The sequence below is a fragment of the Lithobates pipiens genome, unplaced genomic scaffold (assembly GCF_037356315.1).
Source record: "Lithobates pipiens isolate NorthernLeopardFrog02 unplaced genomic scaffold, aLitPip1_a1.2 Scaffold_18, whole genome shotgun sequence".
Lineage (NCBI taxonomy): Eukaryota > Metazoa > Chordata > Amphibia > Anura > Ranidae > Lithobates > Lithobates pipiens.
Window position 1 is genome coordinate 106,808,270 of NW_027507758.1, and position 12,923 is coordinate 106,821,192.

The 12,923-nt window shown below is 41.4% G+C and overlaps 1 protein-coding gene across 2 annotated transcripts in view; it reads left to right on the top strand.

Moving 5' to 3' along the window:
- The first annotated feature begins 1,472 nt into the window (after positions 1-1,472).
- The window catches only part of WDPCP (WD repeat containing planar cell polarity effector), a 547,580-nt gene continuing 536,129 nt past the window's right edge, over positions 1,473-12,923 (top strand). The window contains exon 1 of one of the 2 annotated variants that reach the window (XM_077485980.1): positions 1,473-1,628. The gene's annotated coding sequence lies outside the window, so the exon portion shown is untranslated. Of the gene's footprint in view, positions 1,629-7,356; positions 7,459-12,923 lie in introns of those variants that run through there. The other variant, XM_077485981.1, reaches the window with a different exon arrangement.

The following is a 12,923-nucleotide window of genomic DNA, read 5'->3' on the forward strand; positions in this document are numbered from 1 at the left end:
AACATTTACGCCCTTAGAAAGCCATAAGGCGGTGCTTTATTTTTCGGGGCCCCGTACGCGGCTAGGCTCCCAAAAAGTCCCACATATGTGGTATCCCCGTACTCAGGAGAAGAAGCAGAATTTATTTTGGGGTGTCATTTCACATATGCCCATAGCATGTGTGAGCAATATATCATTTAGTGACAACTTTGTGTAAAAAAAAAAAAATATATATATTTTTTGTCATTATTCAATCGCTTGAGGCAAAAAAATAAAATATTCAATGGGCTCAACATGCCCCTTATCAATTTCCTTGGGGTGTCTACTTTCCAAAATGGGGTCATTTGGGGGGGGTTTTGTACTGCCCTGCCATTTTAGCACCTCAAGAAATGAGATAGGCAGTCGTAAACTAAAAGCTGCGTAAATTCCAGAAAACGTACCTTAGTTTGTAGATGTGACAACTTTTGCGCAAACCAATAAATATACAATTATTGACTTTTTTTTTACCAAAGACATGTGGCTGAATACATTTTGGCCTAAATGTATGACTAAAATTGAGTTTATTGGATTTTTCTAATAACAAAAATTAGAAAATATAATTTTTTTTCAAAATTTGCGGTCTTTTTACGTTTATATCGCAAAAAATAAAAATCGCAGAGGCAATCAAATACCATCAAAAGAAAGCTCTATTTGTGGGAAGAAAAGGACGCAAATTTTGTTTGGGTACAACATTGCATGACCGCGCAATTACCAGTTAAAGCAGCGCAGTGCCAAATTGTAAAAAGACCTCTGGTCATTTACCAGCAAAATGGTCTGGTCTGAAAGTGGTTAAGACCCCTTTTACACTGGGGCGCTTTGCAGGTGCTACAGCGCTAAAATTAGCGCCTGCAAAGCGTCCTGACAGAGCCGCTTCTGTGTCTCCAGTGTGATAGCCCCGAGGGCTTTTACACTGGAGCGGTGCGCTGGCAGGACAGTAAAAAAAAGTCCTGCTAGCCGCATCTTTGAAGCAGTGAAAGAGCCGTGTATACACCACCTCTTCACCGCTCCTGCCCATTGAAATCAATGGGGCAACGCGGCTATACCGCCGGCATATCACTTCTGCAGCAGCGCTTTGCGATGGTTTTAATCCTTTCTCGGCTGCTAAAGAGGGATAAAAGCACCCTGCTAGCGGTCGAATTAACGGCAAAGCGCCGCTAAAAATAGCAGTGATTTACCGCCGGCGCACCCACCGCTCCAGTGTGAAAGTGGCCTAACTGTGTTCTTCTACAACAAAGACTGTACATTTGTTGTTTTGCACAGCTTTCCTTTTGCTGAGGTTCCATAACCCCCAATACTCAGCATTTACTACACACTCCACTGTCATCCTAAACCTATGTGTAGCAGGGATTCCCTTTTCGAATGAACTATTTTTATGGAGCAGAAATTCAGGTTCTCTCTCTCTCACTCTCCGCCCCCCACGAAATTGATTTGGTATAGTCCGGGGAAGACTGTGCGGTTGCTAGGAGACAGCCTCAGCTTGTCTATACCGCCACGGAGTGAATGGGCGGGCTTTGTATGCGCTTTGATTCAACGTAACGTCCTTCGGATTGGAAGCCCCGAGAAGGAAAACACCGGAGCCTCGGGGTGTACGGAGCGCTGTCACAGAGGAGGTAGGTCCGCTCCTTTCACCCGGTTACTTCTATTGGTGACCTTAATCGAGCTCTGATTGAGCGCTGTGATTGGTTGTTGATTAGTAAGGCTGAGCCAGCGCTCCCTCATTGATATGAATGGAGGAAAGTGGTGAGGAGAAGTTGTCACAGTTCAGGAGGGCAGTGTGTGCCAGGTGTGCAGGGGGCAGAGCAGTGCCCTCCATACTGGAGGACAGAGAGCCTTCTGAGGAGATTGCAGACATTCTGACCCCCAATAGGAACTTCAGGATCATTTATACAAAGTTCTCCAAAAAAAAAAAGTTTTTTATTTTTACTTTTCTGCTATAAAACACATCCAGTAAGAACAATTAAAAATATATTTTCTTTATCAATTTAATCCAATATGTATTCTGCTATATGTTTTGGTTAAAAAAAAAAAAATCCCAATAAGCGTATATTGATTGGTTTGCGTAAAAGTTATAGCGTCTAAAAAAATATGGAATATATTTATTATTTTTTTTATCAGTAATGGCGGCGATCAGCGACTTTATAGCTGGACTGCGACATTGCGGTGGACAGTCGCACACTAACTGACGCTTTTTGGGGACCAGTGACACTAATACAATGACCACTGATAATACTATGCACGGTCACTGTACTAATGACACTGACTGGGAAGGGGTTACCATCAGGCGATCAGAGGGTTAAGTGTGTGCCTAGAGAGTGTTTTACTAAACTGTGTGAGTTGCTTTTCCTAGGGGAAGGCATGTCACTGGTTTATGTATTCTGAAAGCAAACCCCGTTGCTGTCAGAATAAACAGATCAGTGCTGCAGCTGAATGGCGTTCCTGCAAAGCATACAACGGTTAACAATAAAACATTGACTCAATAAAACAGCAACTTTTTTTTATTGCAATCTGTGCCAAAAAAGAGTAAAAAAATATATACCAAAGCATAGGGGAGATCCGCCCTCTGACCAACCCTACACCCAGGCTTCAGCATATACGCTCCCTTTTTTTTAACCTCTTGCTGACCCCCTCATGCGGATCTACTGCGGCAGAATGGCACGGCTGCGCAAAACCCCATACAGGTACATCGTCCCCTTTAAGAGCTGCCACAGGGAGCTTGTGCCCGTGGCACGTGGCCAGCGGGTGCGATTGCCGATGGCCATGCGCGATTGCTTACACGAGAGCCAGCACAGGGATTTGTGTGTGTGTGTGAACACACAAATCCTTGTTCTTTCAGGGGAGAGAAGACCTATCGTTTGTTTCTACTAAGGATGGGCCTCCTCCCCCATTCAGTCCTATCCCCATACAGTTAGAACACACATTTAACCCCTTGATTGCCCCCAGTGTTAACCCCTTTCCCTACCAGTAACATTTACACCGTAATCAGTGCATTTTTATAGCACAATTGTTGTATAAATGTCAATAGTCCCAAAAATGTATCAAAAGTGTCCAATCTGTCGGCCGCAATGTCGCAGTATTGAAAAAAGTGCTCTGGTCAGGAAGGGGGTAAAACCTTCCGGGGCTGAAGTGGTTAAAGGAGTTAAGGCAGACTTTTTCTTTTTATCTTAATGCATTCTATGCATTAAGATAAAACGCTTTCTGTGTGCAGTATCACCCCTCAGCTCCCCTAATACTTACCTGAGGTGCTTCTCTGTCCAGCGATGTCCATGAGTGTCTTAGCCATCCGAGATTCTCCCTTCTGATTGGCTGAGATACAGCAGCGGCGCCATTAGCTGCTGCTGTCAATCAAAGTCAGCTAGCCAATCGGGAGAGAGGGGTGGGACCTGGTCTGGGCTCCATGTCTGAATGGACACACGGAGCTGTGACTCGGCTCAGGTGCCCTCATAGCAATCTGCGACCTGTCATGCTTTTTTTCTATTACAAGAGATGTTTACATTCCTTGTAATAGGAATAAAAGTGACCACATTTATTTTTTTTGTTTAAAAGAACAGTGTAAAAATTAAAAGTAAATAAAATTATTATTTTTAAAGCTCCCCGTCCCGCTCGTGCGCATAAATGAACGCATACGTAAGTCGCACCCGCATAAATAAACGGTGTTCAAACTACACATGTGCAGTACCACTGCGATCGTTAGAGTGAGAGCAATAATTCTAGTAAAAGACCCCCTCTGTAACTCAAAACTGGTAACCTGTAGAAATTTTTAAACATTTCCTATGGAGATTTTGGAGGGGTCACAGTTTGTCGCCATTCCCTGAGTGGGTGCAATTTTATAGCATGACATGTTTGGTATGAATTTACTCGGTGTAACATTATCTTTCACAATATAAAAAATATTTGGGCTAACTTTACTGTTTTCTTATTTTTTTTTATTGAAAAAAGTGTATCTTTTCCCAGAAAATTGCGTTTGTAAGACCGCTGCGCAAATACGGTATGACATAAAGTATTGCAACGACTGCCATTTCTCTAGGATGTCTGAAAAAAAAAATGCCCCCCCCCCCCCCCCCCAACCGCAAGTCTAAACAAGGCCTTAATGTCACACTTTGTGTACACTGTACTATACTTTATATCTTTTAAACTGCTATACCTTGTACACTGCTATACATTATATGCATTCCTTGGCTCTACACTGTATGTTCAAATTCTGCAGCTCTACACATTGTAAGTTGTGCATGCCATGCCGCTATGCTCTCCACACTGCGCTGTATATTTTATACTACACCATTCTACATTGTGCTGTATATTCTATACTTCACTTGCCACTGTCCACTTTGTTGTGCATTATATATACTTCACAATTCCTCACTGTGTACACTGTGCTGTACATTGTATGCTCCACATTTCACATACTCTACATACATACTTACACTTATATTAACCCCTTCACGCCAACGTAACGCAAATTGTAGCATAAAACCCTTCTCTGTAACTCTAACCTGGTAACCTGTAGAAATGTGTAAAGTGTTGCTTATGGATATTTTTTAAGTACTGTAGTTTGTCGCCATTCCAGGAGTGTGCGCAATTTTAAAGCGTGACAGGTTAGACATTTATTTACTTTGCGTAACATTATCTTTCACATATGATACAAAAAAATTGTGCGAACTTTACTGTTTTTTTTTTTTTTTCATTCATGACAGTGTGACATAAAATATTGCAATGAGCTCCATTTTATTCTTTAGGGTCTCTGCTAAAAAATATATATATAATGATTGGGGGTATTAAGTACCGTATTTATTGGCATATAACACACACTTTTTTCCCCCTTAAGATCAGGGGACAATAGTGGGTGTGTGTTATACATCGATCCCTGTTGTCTCTGAGAGAAGAGGAGCGAGCGCCGCTGAATTACATAGAGCCGCGATCTCCTGTGTACCCGACGCTTTGTCACTCACAGCCACACCTCCTGGCCCTGCATTGGGCCACTGTTCTGTCTATCATATGGGCAGGGCCAAGAGGCATGGCTGTGAGTGACTGAGCGTCGGGTACAAAGGAGATCGTGGCTCTATGTAATTCAGCGGCGCTCGCTCCTCCTCTTCCCTCGGAGACAGCAGGGATAATCCAACACTGGCGAGGCTGCAATAATGGAAAAGGTGAGGCTGCAGATGGGCACTGAACAGGCTGCATTGTTGGGCAATTTAATATCTGCAGATGGGCACTGAGCAGGCTGCATTGTTGGGCACTTTAATGGCTGCAGATGGGCACTGAGAAGGGTGCATTGATGGGCAATTTAGAGGCTGCAGAAGGGCACTGAGCAGGGTGCATCAATGAGCTGTGACCCTAATTTTGCTTCAAAGTTCTTTATTTCAAATGTACGTTTTTTTTTTCCTTCAACTTCCTTCCTAAAATTGGGGTGCGCGTTATACGTCTGTTTGTTTTATACACCGATAAATACTGTCATTTTCTAGCAAAAAATACGGATTTGAACTTGAAAGCAACAAGTGTCAGAAAAAGGCTTCGGCATGAAGGAGTTAATCTTCAAAGACCTTTATTTTACCAAATAAGCCCACCTTCCCTGGCATTTAACTGCCCCCCTACAGTTTAAATATACTAGTTTAACATAAGCCTCTCCCATCCTCTGGAACTCCCTGTCCCAGTATATCCAATTAGCCCCTACCCTGTCCACCTTTAGGAGATCCCTGAAAACTCATTTATTCAGGGAAGCCTATCCCACACCCACCTAACAACTGTCCCCGAGCCACCCCCATCAAATCATTCTCTGCAACTATTACCTTTTGTACCACCCCCTCCCTTTAGAATGTAAGCTCTGCGAGCAGGGCCCTCCTGTACCTTTTTGTTTTGAATTGTACTTTAATTGTGTTGTCCCCCCTCCTATACATTGTAAAGCGCTGCGTAAACTGTCGGTGCTATATAAATTGCGTATAATAATAATAATAAGCCACGTTCAGAAGACCTATTCATATTAATAAAAAGCCAGAAGCCCTCCAGACAAGCGGTATAGAATCCAGTAGGAGATCTCTGGGAGAATTCTTTCTGTATAATAAATTAACAAAGGGTCCAAGGTACATGACTACTTGTTGAAGTGGAATTAAACCCAATAACAAAAAAGTAATATGTTGCAGCTTACCATTTCTTAGATAAAGTGACTGCATTCGTTTTCTTTTTTAAGGCCTTTTATATTATTTTTACCTGGTGATCTGACCATCAAGTCTGTTATTTTTCAACTTCCTTTAAAGCGGGAGTCCGCCCTTCTTTTTTTTTTTTTTTAAAAGCCAGCAGCTACAAATACTGCAGCTGCTAACTTTTAAAATAATGACACCCGCCCAGCGCGCCGGCGATGTCGGCACCCGAAGCCGATCTCTCGATCGTCTCTTGGGTGCTGCCGCCGCCATCTTGGCTGTGGGAATCAGGAAGTGGAGCCTTGCGGCTTCATTTCCCGGTTCCCTACTGCGCATGCGCGAGTCACGCTGCGCAATAAGGATGGTCCCTGCTGTCTCTGGGATCCGTGTGTTTCCCATCAAACAGCGGGGGACCTTCGGAAAGGGGCGTAGATATCTGCGGAAAGGGGCGTATATTCTGCAGATATCTATGCTGGAAGTGGGTGCAGATACCTGCACCCCCCCTCCTCCCTGAAAGGTGCCAATTGTGGCGCCGGAGGGGGGGAGGGTTCCAATGAGCCGAAGCTCCACTTTAGGGTGGACCTCCGCTTTAATACACCAAGCTGTTCAAACAAAGCGGCAGTTTGTGGGTTGAGATAAATCATTTATCACTGACGGGAGTGCTTACATTTGTCATTTTTTATTTATTTTTGTAAAATCTTTATCCCAAAATAAAAACAGAAAAATGTTCCTGTAACTTTTTATAAAGTGTTAGCTGAAGTTCAGCGGGGGAAGAAGATCCCCTCTACTAGCTGTCAAAACTCACGCGGGGGGATGGTGGTGTGCAGAGGCCAATACATTTATAACATATTACGTGTTGGGTGTACCATGTTACAAAAGGTGAAATTATCCTTTAATGATTACACAACTGGAATTCATGGTAGGCTTTTTGTATTCGCACTTACATTTTTGACATGTCCCCATTTCTAAATAATGCATTTTCTCACAATTCTTTTGCTTTTTCATTTCCTTGTTACTCCAGTATTGTCCTTGTTCTACTATCACTAGAAAATTGTAAAATTGTTAATACCCACCTTTTTGTTGAAGGCATGCCTAAGCAAAGTGATAGATTCATAAATTTTGTATAGCGTAATTACAGGCTCATTACATCAGTCGTACAATAGAGCTTCAGATAGAGTTGCATTCTTCTAAATGGAATGAATGCTAAGCTTGGCAGAACACTTCCAGCTTCCGTAATAATATCTCAGTTCCTTGGCTAGGACTCAGTGACAGAGCTGAAGGTTGTAGGAAAAAACATCCCACCGAGTACGTAAGTAATTTTATTTATTTTTACTTTTTTTTTTTTTTTTTTTTTTTTTAACGTTCTTTATGTGGAATCCTATGGCAATACCTCACAAGGGATCATCTAATTCAGAGTACGTCACATTAGGTGATAGAGTGGAGAATAGGAAAAATGCATCCAGTATTTCCAGCAATGTGTTTAAGGAAACCACAGCAAATTATAAATCAATTTGTTTTAATTTTACAATACTTATGTAACATTCCCCGATACCTAATGTAACATTCCTTTAGTTCTTAGAAAATCCAGTGTTTTGGAGGTCACTGCCCCTTCCTGTATGTTTTATAAGGGATATTTTTTTTTAAATGTTTTTAGACTAGTGTCTCTTAATATTTATTTAATTACTTACTGTAACATCAGAGAATTCTAAAGTCCCTATAATGAATGTTTCTATATCTGACCCCCCCCCCCCCACCCCAAATTTTATTTTTCTACCAGTAGCCACTAAATATACCAATTAAATTAAATTATTGGAATGTGTTTCTGTATATTTACAAGAAATTGTAACCTGTTATTTTTAAATATAATGAATAATATTGTACGTACCGTATTTCCATATAATCTTTGGAGGAAGACTTTACTTATTTAGTTTAGGCATCAAATAACCTTTTTTAGGTGCAATTTTCTCTGGGGCATGGGGAAATCTTTAAAAAGAAGCCCTATTGCTAGTGTATTAGGTCTGGAATCAGATAAGTCAATGGAAGCAACTTTTAAGCTCTTATTTTGAGTTTATTTTAGGACTCAATTACTGTTGGTGGGCTTGTTTTTTTTTCTACATTTGATGTGCATTTGAAGTGCACTTGATTCTCAAGTCTGTAGCTTCCATGTTTACCTGTGCATGGTGGTTGACCACTCTGAGGTTGCATTTGACCCTCTGCATTAAACACATGCATTTAAGTATGGTTGCATTCAAATTAAAAATGCAGTGTTGATATATGAAAACATTAGCAAACAAAAGGTATGGAAAGGGACGGCCAGATGTGAATTGCCAGGGCCTATCTATTTATATAGATTGGAGGAAGTAGTTAATTAATATAAAGTTTTCTGTAGTAAAGGAAAAAAATATAAATGCACATATTGATGCAGAAAAAAGTGTTCATTTGTTATTTTTTTCCCCCCCAGGAGCGCCTACAAAGCATTGTACCTATCTCACAGTTGCAATGTCAGGCTCTTGCAGTTTATTCCTCCAGCTTTTGTGCTCATACCTCTGTACAGGCTTTCTGGTTGAAAGATGGAGGAAGTATTAATGGACTACAAGGTGCTCATCTGTGGGATGTACTGGAGCATGTTACACTCTAAATACCACTGTAAGGTATAACATGCTCCAGAAGTAAACGTAGCCTTTAATTTAGTTACTTAACTAATTTTGATTCAGGTAACATTTTATTTTTTAGTTATTAATTTAATTAGAAAACATAATTGTGGTGGGGATGGCCCTGATAAAAAAAAAAAAATGCCCAGAGTTTGATTAGGAATAGCAAAGAATAAAAAAAATACAAAATCACAATTGCATGTAAAAAACATAATTTACATTGTAAAGAACTAAACCAAGCTCTGTACCAGAAATTACATTTTAGTGTGATTATAAATGGTAGCAATATAGAAAAAATTTTTTACTTTTTGTCCACAATAAAACTAGGGGCATATGTATAAAGCAGTGAATGTGACTTTCACCAAACATTTATTTGTGGTTACTCTTTCACTGTAATTTAAAACACATGCACCTCGAAGATTCACGTTAAGTGAATGTTTGTTAATGTCAGATTCTTTACTTTATACATATTCCCCTTTTTTGTCTTAAAACTGATAAAATGAGAACAAATGTGTCCGAGACTGTAGAGGGGAATAACCCCTGCCCACTGTTACAGGGGGTGCTGGATCATGCTATATGTTACACCCTAACATGTCCTAAAAGGTGAACTTATCTTTTAACTGTTAAGTTGTAAGGGGAAACTGTAATGCTCATGGGTCAATTTTATCTTTTGTATTATAACTATATCTAAAATGGGTATTTTATATATGTTTTTACTATACAGTGTGTGTGTGTGTGTGTGTGTGTGTGTGTGTGTGTATAATATAATATATATATATATATATATAATATATATTAACCACTTTCAGACCGGACCATTTTGCTGGTCAATGACCAGAGGTCTTTTTACAATTTGGCACTGCGCTGCTTTAACTGGTAATTGCGCGGTCATGCAATGTTGTACCCAAACAAAATTTGCGTCCTTTTCTTCCCACAAATAGAGCTTTCTTTTGATGGTATTTGATTGCCTCTGCGATTTTTATTTTTTGCGATATAAACGTAAAAAGACCGCAAATTTTGAAAAAAAATGATATTTTCTACTTTTTGTTATTAGAAAAATCCAATAAACTCAATTTTAGTCATAGATTTAGGCCAAAATGTATTCAGCCACATGTCTTTGGTAAAAAAAAAAGTCAATAACTGTATATTTATTGGTTTGCGCAAAAGTTGTCACATCTACAAACTAAGGTACGTTTTCTGGAATTTCCGCAGCTTTTAGTTTACGACTGCCTATCTCATTTCTTGAGGTGCTAAAATGGCAGGGCAGTACAAAACCCCCCCAAATGACCCCATTTTGGAAAGTAGACCCCCTAAGGAAATTGATAAGAGGCATGTTGAGCCCATTGAATATTTTATTTTTTTGCCTCAAGCGATTGAATAATGACAAAAAAAAATTTTTTTTTTTTTTTTTACACAAAGTTGTCACTAAATGATATATTGCTCACACATGCTATGGGCATATGTGAAATGACACCCCAAAATAAATTCTGCTGCTTCTCCTGAGTACGGGGATACCACATATGTGGGACTTTTTGGGAGCCTAGCCGCGTACGGGGCCCCGAAAACCAAGCACCGCCTTCAGGCTTTCTAAGGGCGTAAATTTTTGATTTCACTTCTCACTACCTATTACAGTTTTGAAGGCCATAAAATGCCAAGATGGCACAAAACCCCCACAAATGACCCCATTTTAGAAAGTAGACACCCCAAGCTATTTGCTGAGAGGCATGTTGAGTCCATGGAATATTTTATATTTTGCCACAAGTTGCGGGAAAATTACAAACTTTAATTTTTTTTTATTTTTTTTTTCACAAAGTTGTCACTAAATGATATATTGCTCACACATGCCATGGGCATATGTGAAATGACACCCCAAAATAAATTCTGCTGCTTCTCCTGAGTACGGGGATACCACATATGTGGGACTTTTTGGGAGCCTAGCCGCGTACGGGGCCCCGAAAACCAAGCACCGCCTTCAGGCTTTCTAAGGGCGTAAATTTTTGACTTCACTCCTCACTACCTATTACAGTTTTGAAGGCCATAAAATGCCAAGGTGGCACAAAACCCCCACAAATGACCCCATTTTAGAAAGTAGACACCCCAAGCTATTTGCTGAGAGGCATGTTGAGTCCATGGAATATTTTATATTTGGCACAAGTTGCGGGAAAATTACAAACTTTTATTTTTTTTTTCACAAAGTTGTCACTAAATGATATATTGCTCACACATGCTATGGGCATATGTGAAATGACACCCCAAAATAAGTTCTGCGGCTTCTCCTGAGTACGAGGATACCACATATGTGGGACTTTTTGGGAGCCTAGCCGCGTACGGGGCCCCGAAAACCAAGCACCGCCTTCAGGCTTTCTAAGGGCGTAAATTTTTGACTTCACTCCTCACTACCTATTACAGTTTTGAAGGCCATAAAATGCCAAGATGGCACAAACCCCCCCCAAATGACCCCATTTTGGAAAGTAGACACCCCTAAATTTAGGGGTACACTAGTGAGACTCACAGGTAAAAAAGCACCTAGGCTGTCAGCGACTGTATCAAAACGCTACAAGAAAAACTGTTAGCGATCGCAGGGATCAGGCCTGACTCTGCGAACGCTGCAGTTATGCGTGTTGTGTTTTGTAAGTGACAGTGATCGATCGATACTGCACTTGGGTGGGCTGGTCTGGGCTTGGCGGAGGGGCTAAACGCAGGTGCTAGCAGGTATCTGGGCTGATCCCGCTAACAATGCGTTTTGGGAAACCTAAACTGCTAGCGACACTAATATAGATCTGATCAGATACTATATTACTAAGGGAGGTGTATGCTTTGTGCGTGGGTGTTAGCGGTACTGGCACTAACCTGACGCTGCCTGGGGCGACGCAGACCTTATCTGACCCTCAAACTTATATCACCCGCCGGGTGATCAGGGGGTTAAACCCTTATTAGGTAATAAATGGTGGGTGCCCTGAAACTATAAAAAAATAACTAACCAACCAGCGTCACCTGTAACAGTTGTATGGTGATCACTGGTGAAACTAGGGGGCAATCAGGGGGCTTTATGCGGTAGTATATGGGGGTCCCTGGCGCTATAAAAAGCTGCGGCGAACCTAAATACCTACCTGCCTAACTAGCGTCACCTGTGACACTAATACAGCGATCAGAAAAATGATCGCTTATTAGGCTGGGTTCACACTGGAGCGATGCAGGAACGCCACGAATCCGCGGCGGGTTCCCGCATCGCATGCCTCCCGGCGGCAGTTCACACTGCCCTATGCGAACTGCTGGGAGTGTCAGTGAAATGTTAATGACACCCCCAGATCAGTTCGCATATCGCAGTGCGATCTGCAAACTCGGATCGCATGGTGTGAACACCCATGCGATCCGATTCTGCTGCGGACCAAAAAAAGGGTCCCGTGCGAATTTGCGGCGGGTGCGACGCAAATTCAGCCATACTATCTGTATGGCTGAACTCGAATTGCACAGAGATCGGGTGTGATTTGCAGGTGTTGGTCATGCTCCAGCTTGCTGCTCTGCAAACTACCTCAGGGGTGACCTTTTCTTATGCCGCCCAGGATGCTGCATTAACCCTCGTCGAATGTGCTTTGATCTCTGAAGGAGGAGGAAGGCCCAGTGTTTTGTATGCAATATGTATGGTCTTTGACAAATCAGGAAGCCACAACTCTAGATGTTGCCAGCATACCCTTTTAAGCCCCATTGGGAAAAAGTACAGCTGATCTGGTTTTCAAAAGCTTTTAGTCCATTTCAGGTAGGTTGAAACCACAGAGACCAGGTCTAACCTATTCCACTTATCATCAGCTGTATCCACTGGAAAGGCTGGGAGAATGACCTCCCAGTTCATACGAAATTATATGGCAACCTTAGGTAGTAAGCTTGGTATCGGCCTAAGGACTATCTTGTCTGGGAGCACCAAACAATATGGTTCGTTAGATGAGAAGATGCACAACTCGGAGACACTTCTGGCTGAGGCAACGGCTAGTAAAAAGCTGTTAAAAGAAATAATGAACAAGAGAAAGCTTGATCAAACAGAGGAACCAGCGATGTTCCTAAGACTAGTGTTAAGTCCTCTTTTGGAAAAAAACTATTTCAATGGAGGTCTGATTTCTATGGCTGC